Here is a 14,280-nt window from a genome sequence, read left to right as displayed (position 1 = left end):
GGCTTGTGACTTTGATTTTATAAAGAGAGAACTTTGGACCCGTGATTTTTCTATTGTACCACTCCGAGGGCTATAATATTTACGAAACGGTGTTTCGTGAGTGTTATGCCAACAACTTATACACTACAACATGCAGCAGCGTACACCGCAGGGCGACAACATAGGAGGAAGTCTTATTTTTTAGGGTGAAAAGCCAAGATCTGGCATTAATTGGTTGTGTGTGGCAATGGCCTTGTTGAAGGCGTTGTTTTGAGTGCACGGACTTTCCCAAGGGTGAAAACCTAAGATCTATGATCGAGCGATGATGTGGCTTATACATTGTTTTCTTCTTGGAGGCGTTACTTTTGAAGAAGTTGAACTTCAGATGTTTTCATGATGGTAGATGTGCTGCAACTACACGAAATAAATCACTATAGTAGAGCTTTTCCGTTTTTTCTTCTTGTTGTTTTTTGTGTGGCACCCGTGATGTCTTTAAGATATTCCATTGTTGCAGATATTGGATGTGATCGACCTCTCTGTGTTATTAATATATTCTCTTTATTGAAAGAGTGCACGAGTCTCAATAGGTACTATGTAGGCATTGACAATAGGTTAGGGGCGTCAGATTGGACATAAGAAATCTGTGGGACTTTCAACTTAGCAAAACCATTGTTTTCCATTCGTCTCTGGTCTAGAAGGAGACCGGTGATTGACTGATTGTTGCCTTGCGGTTGCGGGATCATGGGCTTCGAAGCATGGGCCATGAAGTTTTTTTTTTTTTGAGAATTCGCCCATTGGCATTTATTCAATCGACGACATAAAATCTAGCTGAACAACCTCAGCTAGAAATCCAGGGATAGTATCATAAGAGACTACAGAAACATCTAAAGAAAGAGTAGCTCGCGCACACGCATGTGCCACTTTGTTCGCTTCCCTTTTTACAAAACTAATTGAAAAACCCTGGAAGATTGAGAGTAAACACTTCATCTCTCTAACCAACTGGAAGCACGGAGACCAAGCACGGAGACCGTTGCTCCTTTCCACCATTCCACACCTTCACAATTGTTTGATAGTCTGTCTCAATAGCAACTCGAGGCCACCCCTTCGAACGAGCCAGCAGCATTGCATCTCTACAGGCTAGCATTTCTGCTGTAAAAGGATCGGATACATGCGAATACTTATGACCCTCCACCATAACCACCTCCCCAGCTTCATCTCGGACAATTATTCCTGCACCAGCCAATGATTCTAATGCAGAGATAGCTCCATCAGTATATATCTTCAACCATCCAGCTGGTGGTCTTTTCCACCTTGGAATGATGCTATCAGCAATCACTGATCAGTCATAGGAATATCCAACGACTTTACAAATTCATAAACTAGTTCCATAGATTTAAACGGCTGGTATTTCTCCTCTCCATGATTATATTTAGTCCGACTTCCCTAAATTGCCCACATGACAGAAACCACTACAGCTGCATCATACTTCTTGATCAAAGAGGGATCAAGAATATCTCTTGCCCAGGTTGCGGGGTTCAGTTTTGGCAATTTCACTTCAAAGAAATCTTGAGCCGCAATCCAAAAGACTTTTGCATGCTCACATTCCGTAAGAACATGGAACAGAGTCTCATTATCATGTCCACACAGGGACAGTTTCCCACCTCCTTAATATGCCTTCTATGTAATTCTCCTGCAGCTGGGAGCAAGTTTTTAATTACTCTCCACCAGAATATACAAATCTTTGGCATAACCTTCAGTTTCCAGAGATGTTTCCAGGTGTTTGAATCATCAGTTGAGAACCCTGTACCATCATTAGAAATTGTATTGCGCCTAACCAACTCCCGGTACGTTGACCTCACTGAAAACACACCCGAATTATCCCAACCCCAAGCCAAAAGTCTTCCTGGAAGGACCTCGGTCTTGGCATACTCAAAATAGCTGCTGCATCAGCAGGGAAAAAAATGCGCTGCACTTTCTCCTCATCCCATTGATTAGATTCATCATGTAACAAATCTGATACAAGTTGCACCGGATCATCATCACCTCTACCCAAGGGTTTCATTGACGTAATTCCATCAATCCATTGATCATGCCAAATCGCTGTCGTTCGGCTATCTCCAATTCTACGAATTAGACCTTTTTGTAAAACCTCCCTCCCTTTACAATAATCTCTTCCCTTATTTTGCTGCCATTGTGTTTCTTGTTTCCAAGGTTCCTGATACCGCAGAGAAGCATTGTAAGGAAGTTTTCCTTTTTCATCCCGTTCAGCATGTGTTTGGCAAAAAATTCAGAGTGACCTACCCGCCCACACGAGAAGTAGAAATACGGTAGACGCTCATATTGACTAGGGTACCAATCTACCATCTTCCTTTTTTTAGATTCAATCGGAAACCCTCTCATCAGAGGTTCATCCAAATCAATCCACACCCTAGCTCGCAAACTCATGCCCCAGCCGGAACTAGATCCATTGCCACGCAGATCCAAACTGATGAATTCTCCAACCTGTTCCGCAATGGATTTCCCTCTCTCTTTGTTCATCAAGTTGAAAGGCAGATCATCACACCTAAACCAAATCGGCAGTGTTTGAATTTGATCTCCGACGGTTTCATACTCATATCAAAATCATCCAAGACAACAACATGTTTTGAAACTGTCCACGGTGCTCCATCCCATATGCGTTTTCGATCTCTCTCAAAATCCATACTTGAAGATATTGCCGCCCTTAGCACTAAAGGTCAGACCTCTAGGGTTGCCCCATTGTGGACGAAGCGCACTATCAATTGTCTGGATATGGAACTCTTTACCTGACAGTACCTTGCCCACAACAGCAAACTTCAATGGAGTCTCGTCGTCCTCCTTCTCATCCTCCATCACCAAGACTATTTTCTCCTTTGCGGTGAGCCCTAGCTTTGCAAGCTTTTCCGTGACACCAAAGGTCACTTTTCCCCCTCCACCTTCCGCCCCCATCCTTGTACCTTCGTCCTGCTGCTCATCCGCCATTGCAGATCCAACCAACAGAGAAAACTGGTCCAAGGCGTGGTTTTTTTTTCGATATGGGAGCATGCCCCAGCCTCTGCATCAATAGATGCACACGGCTAATTTATTTATTAAAAGTAAAGAGTATAACAATATTTTAAGTTTACGATCCACGGATCGGACAAGGTCGATACAAGAATCAACCAAAGAAAAGCTAGGCACGTAAACAAGCTATCCATTGTCTATCCTATTAATGTGCTGCCACCCAATAGCCTGGAAATAGAAGTCCTGTGCAACCATCGGCAGCCGGTTGCATCCGAGTAACCATATCCTCCCGCTGATCCTCACGGGAGGAGAAAGGCCCATAGTTGGATAAAGTGCGTAGCCGGCAAATAACCCGCAAAAAATTAGTTCCCTTCGTTTGTTAAAAATAATATCATTTCGGCATCTCCAAATAGACCAACATAGAGCTGAAACTCCAATACGAATTCTGGCTTTATGTTCCTTCCGCACCCCATTTAACCAGTTGCCAAACATATTAGTAATATTAGACGGGGGTGGTATGTTGTATGCAAAATAGACCATGCGCCAAACTATTTTAGCAAAAGGACATGCAAGAAACAAATGCTGAATGGTTTCATTAGAGTCACAAAAACAACACTTTTGACATCCATTCCACTTACGCTTAGCCAAATTGTCCTTAGTTAGAAGCACCTTGTTATTTAGAAACCACATAAAAACTTTTATTTTCAAGGGGATTTTCAACTTCCATAGATATTTACGAAGAAACCGTAGTATGTCCATTCATGTAATCCAAATACATAGATTTAACCGAAAACAAACCAGAGTCAGTAAGTTTTCATACAAACTTATCTGGCTCAGTAGTTAAGTTTACATTAATTAATCGTTGACATAAATGTAACCATGTATTCCATTTATGGTCATTCAAACCCCTCCGAAAGCAAATATTAAGCGGAGTTTGCGCTAATACATTTGATACTAAGACATTCTTATGTTGCACGATGTTATAAAGAGAGGGGTACTGCTGCGCCAGGGACATGTCACCCAGCCACACATCCTCCCAAAATCGAACCGTTAACCCGTTTCCTACCTTGAAAAATCCTTTACTGAAAAAGTCTTGTTTAACACGCATTAGACCTTTCCAAAAGGGAGAATCTGAAGGTTTGGCCTCAACTCTGGGCAAGTGTTTTATCTTTAAGATACTTATTATGTAGTATTTCCTGCCACATCCCTTCCTCCGATAGCAGCTTAAACAGCCATTTGCTGAGTAAACACTTGTTTTTCAATTCTAAAACCTCAATGCCGAGCCCCCCTTGATCTTTTGGTCTGCATATAATATTCCATCTTGATAGTCTATACTTCTTCTTATTTTCATCAGACTGCCAAAGGAAATTGGATCTGAAATAATCTAGTCTTTTCCTAACACCTTTCGGGATTTCCATAAAAGAAAGCATGAACATCGGTAAACTAGTTAAAACGGAATTAATAAGAACAAGCCTATCCCCGTAAGAAAGCATTTTACTTCGCCAACATCCAAGTTTCGACGCGAAACGACTCTCAACCAGATTCCACTCCGCATTTCGGAGAGTTCTATGATGGATAGGAATACCCAAATATCTGAATGGTAAAACTCCAGATTCGCATCCAAAAATTTGCCTATATTGATGCTCCATGTCCTTAGCCTTACCGAAACAAAATAACTCACTTTTATGAAAATTAATTTTTAGACCCGAGAGTTGTTCAAATATACAAAGGATTAACTTCATGTTAACCGCCTTACGAACATCATGTTCCATAAATAGTATTGTGTCATCCGCATATTGGAGTATGGAAATACCCCCGTCAACTAGGTGAGGAAGAAGACCCCCAACTTGCCCTGTGTTTTTGCACGTGAAATAATAATAGCCAACATATCAGCTATAATATTAAAAAGAATCGGCGATAAAGGATCACCCTGTCGCAACCCTTTTCTCGTTTGAAAATTATGACCAATGTCATCATTGACCCTAACTCCCACACTGCCACCTGATACGTCTCCAACGTATCGATAATTTCTTATGTTCCATGCTACTTTATTGATGATACCTACATGTTTTATGCACATTATATGTCATATTTATGCATTTTCTGGAACTAACCTATTAACAAGATGCCGAAGAGCCAGCTTTCTGTTTTTCGCTGTTTTTGGTTTCAGAAATCCTAGTAAAGAAATATTCTCGAATTGGACGAAACTTTCGCCCAGGGTCCTATTTTTGCACGAAGCTTCCAGAAGACCGAAGACCTAACGAAGTGGGGCCACGAGGCAGCCAGGGGGGTGGCCGGCGCGGCCTAGGTCTTGGCCGCGCGGCCCTGCCCCCTGGGCCCCTCGTGTGGCCCCTCGCGTTGACCTTCCGCCTACTTAAAGCTCCCGTCGCGAAACCCCCAGTACGGAGAGCCACGATACGGAAAACCTTACAGAGACGCCGCCGCCGCGAATCCCATCTCGGGGGATTCTGGAGATCGCTCTCCGGCACCCCGCCGGAGAGGGATTCATCTCCCGGAGGACTCTTCATCGCCATGATCGCCTCCGGAGTGATGAGTGAGTAGTTCACCCTGGACCATGGGTCCATAGCGATAGCTAGATGGTCGTCTTCTCCTTGTTGTGCTTCATTGTTAGATCTTGTGAGCTGCCTAACATGATCAAGATCATCTATCCGTAATTCTATATGTTGTGTTTGTCGGGATCCGATGGATAGAGAGTACTATGATTATGGTGATTATCAATCTATTGTTCATGTGTTGTTTATGATCTTGCATGCTCTCCGTTATTAGTAGAGGCTCGGCCAAGTTTTTACTCTTAACTCCAAGAGGGAGTAATTATGCTCGATAGTGGGTTCATGCCTTCATTGATACCTGGGACAGTGACAGAAAGTTCTAAGGTTGTGATGTGCTGTTGCCACTAGGGATAAAACATTGATGCTATGTCTAAGGATGTAGTTGTTGATTACATTACGCACAATACTTAATGCAATTGTCTGTTGCTTTGCAACTTAATACTGGAGGGGGTTCGGACGATAACCTGAAGGTGGACTTTTTAGGCATAGATGCAGTTGGATGGCGGTCTATGTACTTTGTCGTAATGCCCAATTAAATCTCACTATATTTACCATGTCATGTATATGCATTATTATGCCTTTCTCTATTTGTCAATTGCCCGATCGTAATTTGTTCACCCAACATGCTTTTATCTTATGGGAGAGACACCTCTAGTGAACTGTGGACCCCGGTCCTATTCTTTCCATAGCATACAATCTACTTGTTTTACTGTTTTCTTTGCAAACATCTTCCACTCGATACGTTTAATCCTTTGTTACAGCAAGCCGGTGAGATTGACAACCTCACTGTTTCGTTGGGGCAAAGTACTTTGGTTGTGTTGTGCAGGTTCCTAGTTGGCGCCGGAATCCCGGTGTTGCGCCGCATCACATTTCGCGACCATCAACCTTCAACGTGCTTCTTGGCTCCTACTGGTTCGATTAAACCTTGGTTTCATACCGAGGGAAACTTGCTTCTATACGCATCATACCTTCCACTTGGGGTTCCCAACGGACGTGTGCATCTACGCGTATCAAGCTAAATTTCTGGCGCCGTTGCCGGGGAGATCAAGACACGCTGCAAGGGGAGTCTCCACTTCTCAATCTCTTTACTTTGTTTTTGTCTTGCTTTATTTTATTTACTACTTTGTTTGCTGCACTAAATCAAAATAAAAAAAAAAATTAGTTGCTAGTTTTACTTTATTTGCTATCTTGTTTGCTATATCAAAAACACAAAAAAATTAGTTACTCGCATTTACTTTATCTAGTTTGCTTTATTTACTGTTGCTAAAATGGCCAACCCTGAAAATACTAAGTTGTGTGACTTCACAAATGCAAATAATAATGATTTCCTATGCACACCTATTGCTCCACTCTGCTACTACAGCGAGAATTCTTTGAAATTAAACTCGCTTTACTAAATCTAGTCATGAGAGAACAATTTTCTGGTGCTAGTTCTGATGATGTCTGCTGCCCATCTCAATAATTTTGTTGAACTTTGTGAAATGCAAAAGTATAAAGATGTAGATGGTGATATTATTAAATTGAAAGTGTTTCCTTTCTCATTAAGAGGAAGAGCTAAAGATTGGTTGCTATCTTTGCCTAAGAATAGTATTGATTCATGGACTAAATGCAAGGATGCTTTTATTAGTAGATATTATCCTCCCGCTAAAATTATTTCTTTGAGAAGTAGCATAATGAATTTTAAACAATTAGATACTGAACATGTTGCTCAAGCATGGGAGAGAATGAAAACTTTAGTAAAGAATTGCCCAACCCATGGACTGACTACTTGGATGATCATCCAAACCTTCTATGCAGGACTAAATTTTTCTTCGCGGAATTTATTGGATTCAGCTGCTGGAGGTACCTTTATGTCCATCACATTGGGGGCGGCTACAAAACTTCTTGATGATATGATGGTGAATTACTCTGAATGGCACACGGAAAGAGCTCCACAAGGTAAGAAGGTAAATTCTGTTGAAGAAACCTCTTCCTTGAGTGATAAGATTGATGTGATTATGTCTATGCTTGTGAATGGTAGATCTAATGTTGATCCAAATAATGTTCCTTTAGCTTCATTGGTTGCTCAAGAAGAAAATGTTGATGTGAATTTCATTAAAAATAATAATTTCAACAACAATGCTTATAGGAACAACTCTGGTAATAACTATAGGCCATATCCTTCTGCTAATGGTAATGGTTATGGTAATTCTTATGGGAATTCTTACAACAATAATAGAAGTGTACCCTCTGGTCTTGAAGCCATGCTTAAAGAATTTATTAGTACACAAACTGCTTTTAACAAATCTGTTGAGGAAAAGCTTGATAAAATTGATACTATCGCTTCTAGAGTTGATAGGCTTGCCTCTGATGTTAATCTTTTAAAGTTGAAAGTTATGCCTAATAATGATCTTGATAATAAGATTACTACTACAGCATCCAAGTTAGAATTAATGAGAATATAAGATTAATGGCTGAGTTGCGTGCTAGGTGGGATAGAGAAGAAAATGAAAAACTAGCTAAAGAGAATAATGTAGCTAAAGTTTGGACTATTACCACCACTAGTAATGCTAATTCCTCACATGTTGCTACACCTCCTACTATCAATGGTAATATAATTGGTGGTGGCAATGTTTCTACTCCTAGTGCAAAGCGTACAAAACTGCCTGAAACTGCTTGTGATAAAACTGCTGAAATTTTTTCCAACCTTGGGAATAATGATCCCATTGCTGTAGCTCATAATGATTTAGATTTTGATGATTGCCACATCTCTGAAGTTATAAAGTTCTTGCAAAAACTTGCTAAAAGTCCTAATGCTAGTGCTATAAATTTAGCCTTTACAAAACATATTACAAATGCTCTCATAAAAGCTAGAGAAGAGAAACTAAAACTTGAAACTTCTGTTCCTAGAAAGTTAGAAGATGGTTGGGAGCCCATCATTAAAATGAAATTCAATGACTTTGAATGTAATGCCTTATGTGATCTTGGTGCAAGTATTTCTGTTATGCCTAAAAAGATTTATGATATGCTTGACTTGCCACCATTAAAGAATTGTTATTTGGATGTTAATCTCGCCGATAATGTTAAAAAGAAACCTTTGGGGAGGATTGATAATGTGCATATTACGGTTAACAATAACCTTGTCCCCGTTGATTTTGTTGTCTTGGATATCGAATGCAATGCATCTTGTCCAATTGTGTTGGGAAGACCTTTTCTTCGAACTGTTGGTGCTGTTATTGATATGAGGGAAGGTAATATTAAATATCAATTTCCTCTCAAGAAAGGTATGGAACACTTCCCTAGAAAGAGAATGAAGTTGCCTTTTGATTCTATTATTAGAACAAGCTATGATGTTGATGCTTCTACTCTCGATGTTACTTGATTTGCACTTTCTGCGCCTAGCTGAAAGGCGTTAAAGAAAAGCGCTTATGGGAGACAACCCATGTTTTTACCTACAGCAATTTTTTGTTTTGTTGAGTCTTGGAAGTTGTTTACTACTGTAGCAACCTCTCCTTATCATGTTTTTGTGCCAAGTAAAGTTTCTATGTCAAAGTTGATGTTATATTTGGGATTGCTGCGCAGAAACAGCATTGCTGTCTGTCACGAATCTGGGCACAATTCCCTGTAAAAAATTCAGAAAAAATCTGCCAATTTACGAGCGTGATCCTCAGATATATACGCAACTTTCATTAGTTTTGAGTTTTTCCATTTGAGTAAGTCTGGTGCCATTTATAAATTCGTCTTTACGGACTGTTCTGTTTTTGACAGATTCTGCCTTTTATTTCGCATTGCCTCTTTTGCTATGTTGGATTTATTTCTTTGATCCATTAATGTTCAGTAGCATTAAGCAATGTCCAGAAGTGAAAAGAATGATTGTGTCACCTCTGAATGTGTGAATTATTAATGATGCACTAACCCTCTAATGAGTTTGCTTGAAGTTTGGTGTGAAGGAAGTTTTCAAGGGTCAAGAGAGGAGAATGATATACTAAGATCAAGAGGAGTGAAAGCTCTAAGCTTGGGGATGCCCCGTGGTTCATCCCTGCATATTTCAAGAAGACTCAAGCGTCTAAGCTTGGGGATGCCCAAGGCATCCCCTTCTTCATCGACAACATCATCGGGTTCCTCCCACGAAACTATATTTTTATTCGATCACATCTGGTGTTCTTTACTTGGAGCGTCGGTTTGTTTTCGTTTTTGTTTTTGTTTGAATAAGATGGATCCTAGCATTCACTTTGTGGGAGAGAGACACGCTCCGCTGTTGCATATGGACACATGTGTCCTTAGGCTTTACTCATAATGTTCAAGGCGAAGTTTCTTCTTCGTTAATTTGTTATATGGTTGGAATTGGAAAATGCTACATGTAGTAATTCTAAAATGTCTTGGATAATGTGATACTTTGCAATTGTTGTGCTCATGTTTAAGCTCTTGCATCATATGCTTTGCACCCATTAATGAAGAAATACATAGAGCTTGCTAAAATTTGATTTGCATATTTGGTTTCTCTAAGGTCTAGATAATATCTAGTATTGAGTTTTGAACAACAAGGAAGACAGTGTAGAGTCTTATAATGTTTACAATATGTCTTTTATGTGAGTCTTGCTGCACTTGTTCATCCTTGAGTTTGCTTCAAATAACCTTGCTAGCCTAAACCTTGTATCGAGAGGGAATACTTCTCATGCATCCAAAATCCTTGAGCCAACCACTATGCCATTTGTGTCCACCATACCTACCTACTACATGGTATTTACCCGCCATTCCAAAGTAAATTGCTTGAGTGCTACCTTTAAAATTCCATCATTCACCTTTGCAATATATAGCTCATGGGACAAAATAGCCTTAAAAACTATCGTAGTATTGAATATGTACTTATGCACTTTATATTTTATTAAGTTGCTTGTTGTGCGATAACCATGTTTACGGGGAACGCCATCAACTATTGTTGAATATCATGTGAGTTGCTATGCATGTCCGTCTTGTCTGAAGGTCTATCATTTTAGTGGTTGGAGCATGTAAAATTGTTAGAGAAGAACATTGGGCCGCTAACTAAAGCCATGAATCATGGTGGAAGTTTCAGTTTTGGACATATATCCTCAATCTCATATGAGAATAATAACTTTGCTACATGCTTATGCATTAAAGAGGAGTCCATTATCTGTTGTCCATGTTGTCCCGGTATGGATGTCTAAGTTGAGAATAATCAAAAGCGAGAAATCCGAAATGCGAGCATTCTCCTTGGACCTTTGTACAGGCGGCATGGAGGTACCCCTTTGTGACACTTGGTTGAAACATGGCATGCAAAGATCCGGTAGTCCAAGTTAAGTAGGACAAGGTGCGGGCACTATTAGTATACTATGCGTGAGGCTTGCAACTTGTAAGATATAATTTACATAACTCATATGCTTTATTACTACCGTTGACAAAATTGTTTCATGTTTTCAAAATAAAAGCTCTAGCACAAATACAGCAATCGATGCTTTCCTCTGCGAAGGACCATTCTTTTACTTTTATTGTTGAGTCAGTTTACCTATCTCCTTCCACCTTAAGAAGCAAACACTTGTGTGAACTGTGCATTGATTCCTACATACCTGCATATTGCACTTGTTATATTACTTTATGTTGACAATATCCATGAGATATACATGTTACAAGTTGAAAGCAACCGCTGAAACTTAATCTTCTTATGTGTTGCTTCAACACCTTTACTTTGATTTATTGCTTTACGAGTTAACTCTTATGCAAGACTTATTGATGCTTGTCTTGAAGTACTATTCATGAAAAGTCTTTGCTATATGATTCAGTTGTTTACTCATGTCATTACCTTTGCTTTGATCGCTGCATTCATTACATATGTTTACAAATAGTATGATCAAGATTATGATGGCATGTCACTTCAGAAATTATCTTTGTTATCGTTTTACCTGCTCGGGACGAGCAGAACTAAGCTTGGGGATGCTGATACGTCTCCAACGTATCGATAATTTCTTATGTTCCATGCTACTTTATTGATGATACCTACATGTTTTATGCACATTATATGTCATATTTATGCATTTTACGGAACTAACCTATTAACAAGATGCCGAAGAGCCGATTCTTTGTTTTCGCTGTTTTTGGTTTCAGAAATCCTAGTAAAGAAATATTCTCGGAATTGGACGAAACTTTCGCCCGGGGTCCTATTTTTGCACGAAGCTTCCGGAAGACCGAAGACCTAACGAAGTGGGGCCACGAGGCAGCCAGGGGGGTGGCCGGCGCGGCCTAGGTCTTGGCCGCGCGGCCCTGCCCCCTGGGCCCCTCGTGTGGCCCCTCGCGTTGACCTTCCGCCTACTTAAAGCTCCCGTCGCGAAACCCCCAGTACCGAGAGCCACGATACGGAAAACCTTACAGAGACGCCGCCGCCGCGAATCCCATCTCGGGGATTCTGGAGATCGCCTCCGGCACCCTCGCCGGAGAGGGGATTCATCTCCCGGAGGACTCTTCATCGCCATGATCGCCTCCGGAGTGATGAGTGAGTAGTTCACCCCTGGACCATGGGTCCATAGCAGTAGCTAGATGGTCGTCTTCTCCTTGTTGTGCTTCATTGTTAGATCTTGTGAGCTGCCTAACATGATCAAGATCATCTATCTGTAATTCTATATGTTGTGTTTGTCGGGATCCGATGGATAGAGAGTACTATGATTATGGTGATTATCAATCTATTGTTCATGTGTTGTTTATGATCTTGCATGCTCTCCGTTATTAGTAGAGGCTCTGGCCAAGTTTTTACTCTTAACTCCAAGAGGGAGTAATTATGCTCGATAGTGGGTTCATGCCTTCATTGATACACGGGACGTGTGACGAAAGTTCTAAGGTTGTGATGTGCTGTTGCCACTAGGGATAAAACATTGATGCTATGTCTAAGGATGTAGTTGTTGATTACATTACGCACAATACTTAATGCAATTGTCTCATTGCTTTGCAACTTAATACTTGGAGGGGTTCGGACGATAACTCTGAAGGTGGACTTTTTAGGCATAGATGCGGTTGGATGGCGGTCTATGTACTTTGTCGTAATGCCCAATTAAATCTCACTATATTTACCATGTCATGTATATGCATTATTATGCCTTTCTCTATTTGTCAATTGCCCGACTGTAATTTGTTCACCCAACATGCTTTTATCTTATGGGAGAGACACCTCTAGTGAACTGTGGACCCCGGTCCTATTCTTTCCATAGCATACAATCTACTTGTTTTACTGTTTTCTTTGCAAACATCTTCCACTCGATACGTTTAATCCTTTGTTACAGCAAGCCGGTGAGATTGACAACCTCACTGTTTCGTTGGGGCAAAGTACTTTGGTTGTGTTGTGCAGGTTCCTAGTTGGCGCCGGAATCCCCGGTGTTGCGCCGCATCACATTTCGCGACCATCAACCTTCAACGTGCTTCTTGGCTCCTACTGGTTCGATTAAACCTTGGTTTCATACTGAGGGAAACTTGCTTCTATACGCATCATACCTTCCACTTGGGGTTCCCAACGGACGTGTGCATCTACGCGTATCACCACCCTCAACATAATGTCTAATTCGGTCACACAAAACAGGATCGAAGCCTTTCATTCGCAAAACCTGTTGTAGAAAGGGCCATTTCACCTTATCATAGGCTTTTTCAAAGTCAATTTTAAAAAGGACACCGTCTAATTTCCTTCTATTTAGCTCATGAATAGTCTCATGTAGCACAACCACACCCTCAAGAATATGTCGGCCTGGCATAAACGCGGTCTGAGTAGGCCTGATCACTTTATGTGCCATCCCAGAGATACGAATAGTTGCGACTTTAGTAAAGATTTTGAAACTAACATTAAGCAAGCAAATGGGTCTATATTGTTGAATTTGGACGGCATTTTCCTTTTTTGGAAGAAGTGTAATAACTCCAAAATTTAATTTAAATAGGGGTAATTCTCCACGTTGGAAACAGGAAAAGAGCCCCATTAAATCATTCTTAATAACTTCCCAGAAGTGTTGATAAAACTCCGCCGGAAACCCATCCGGTCCTGGAGCTTTATTATGTTCCATCTGCGCTATAGCCTCATGAACTTCCTCCATTGAGTAGTCAGCAATCATGAGATCATTTTCAGCCGCTGTTAACTGCGGAATATCCTCAGTTTTGTCCTCCATCATGGTGACAGTACTAGGATCCGGCGGCCCAAACAATTTTTTATAGTATTCAGTAATGTATACTTTAAGGTTATCATCGCCCACAATGGTACCTTGTTCAAGCTGAAATATTTTCTTTTTCCTATGTTTCCCATTAGCAATTAAATGGAAGTATTTTGTATTATTTCCTCCTTCCCGAACATTTTTCACCTTTGCTCGTTGTGCCCATTTGGTCTCTTCATCACGCCTAAGTTTATTCATTTTATCATTTGCCAATTTCAACTCATCTCTCTCAACAGAGGACAGGGGAAATGATTCCGCTTTAATATCCAGGGTATCAATAATTTTTAAGAGGCGTTCCTTCTCCTTTTTATATTTACCACTTAAGTTCTTCGCCCATCCCCTCAGAAAACGGCGAAGGTGTCTTATTCTATTTTGCCAAGTTTCGATTGGTGTCCTCCCAGTTGGGGCAGCGACCCATTCTTTTGCCACCAAATCATAGAAACCTTCCTCATTAAGCCATGATAGTTCAAATGAAAACCGAGGCTTATTTCCTATATGCGCATGATGACCAGAGTCAATCAACAAAGGCGTATGGT

Source organism: Lolium rigidum, chromosome 3 (assembly GCF_022539505.1).
Source record: "Lolium rigidum isolate FL_2022 chromosome 3, APGP_CSIRO_Lrig_0.1, whole genome shotgun sequence".
In the NCBI taxonomy this organism is placed as follows: Eukaryota; Viridiplantae; Streptophyta; class Magnoliopsida; order Poales; family Poaceae; genus Lolium; species Lolium rigidum.
The sequence above is the reverse complement of the archived record's forward strand: the minus strand, read 5'-3'. Positions refer to the sequence as shown.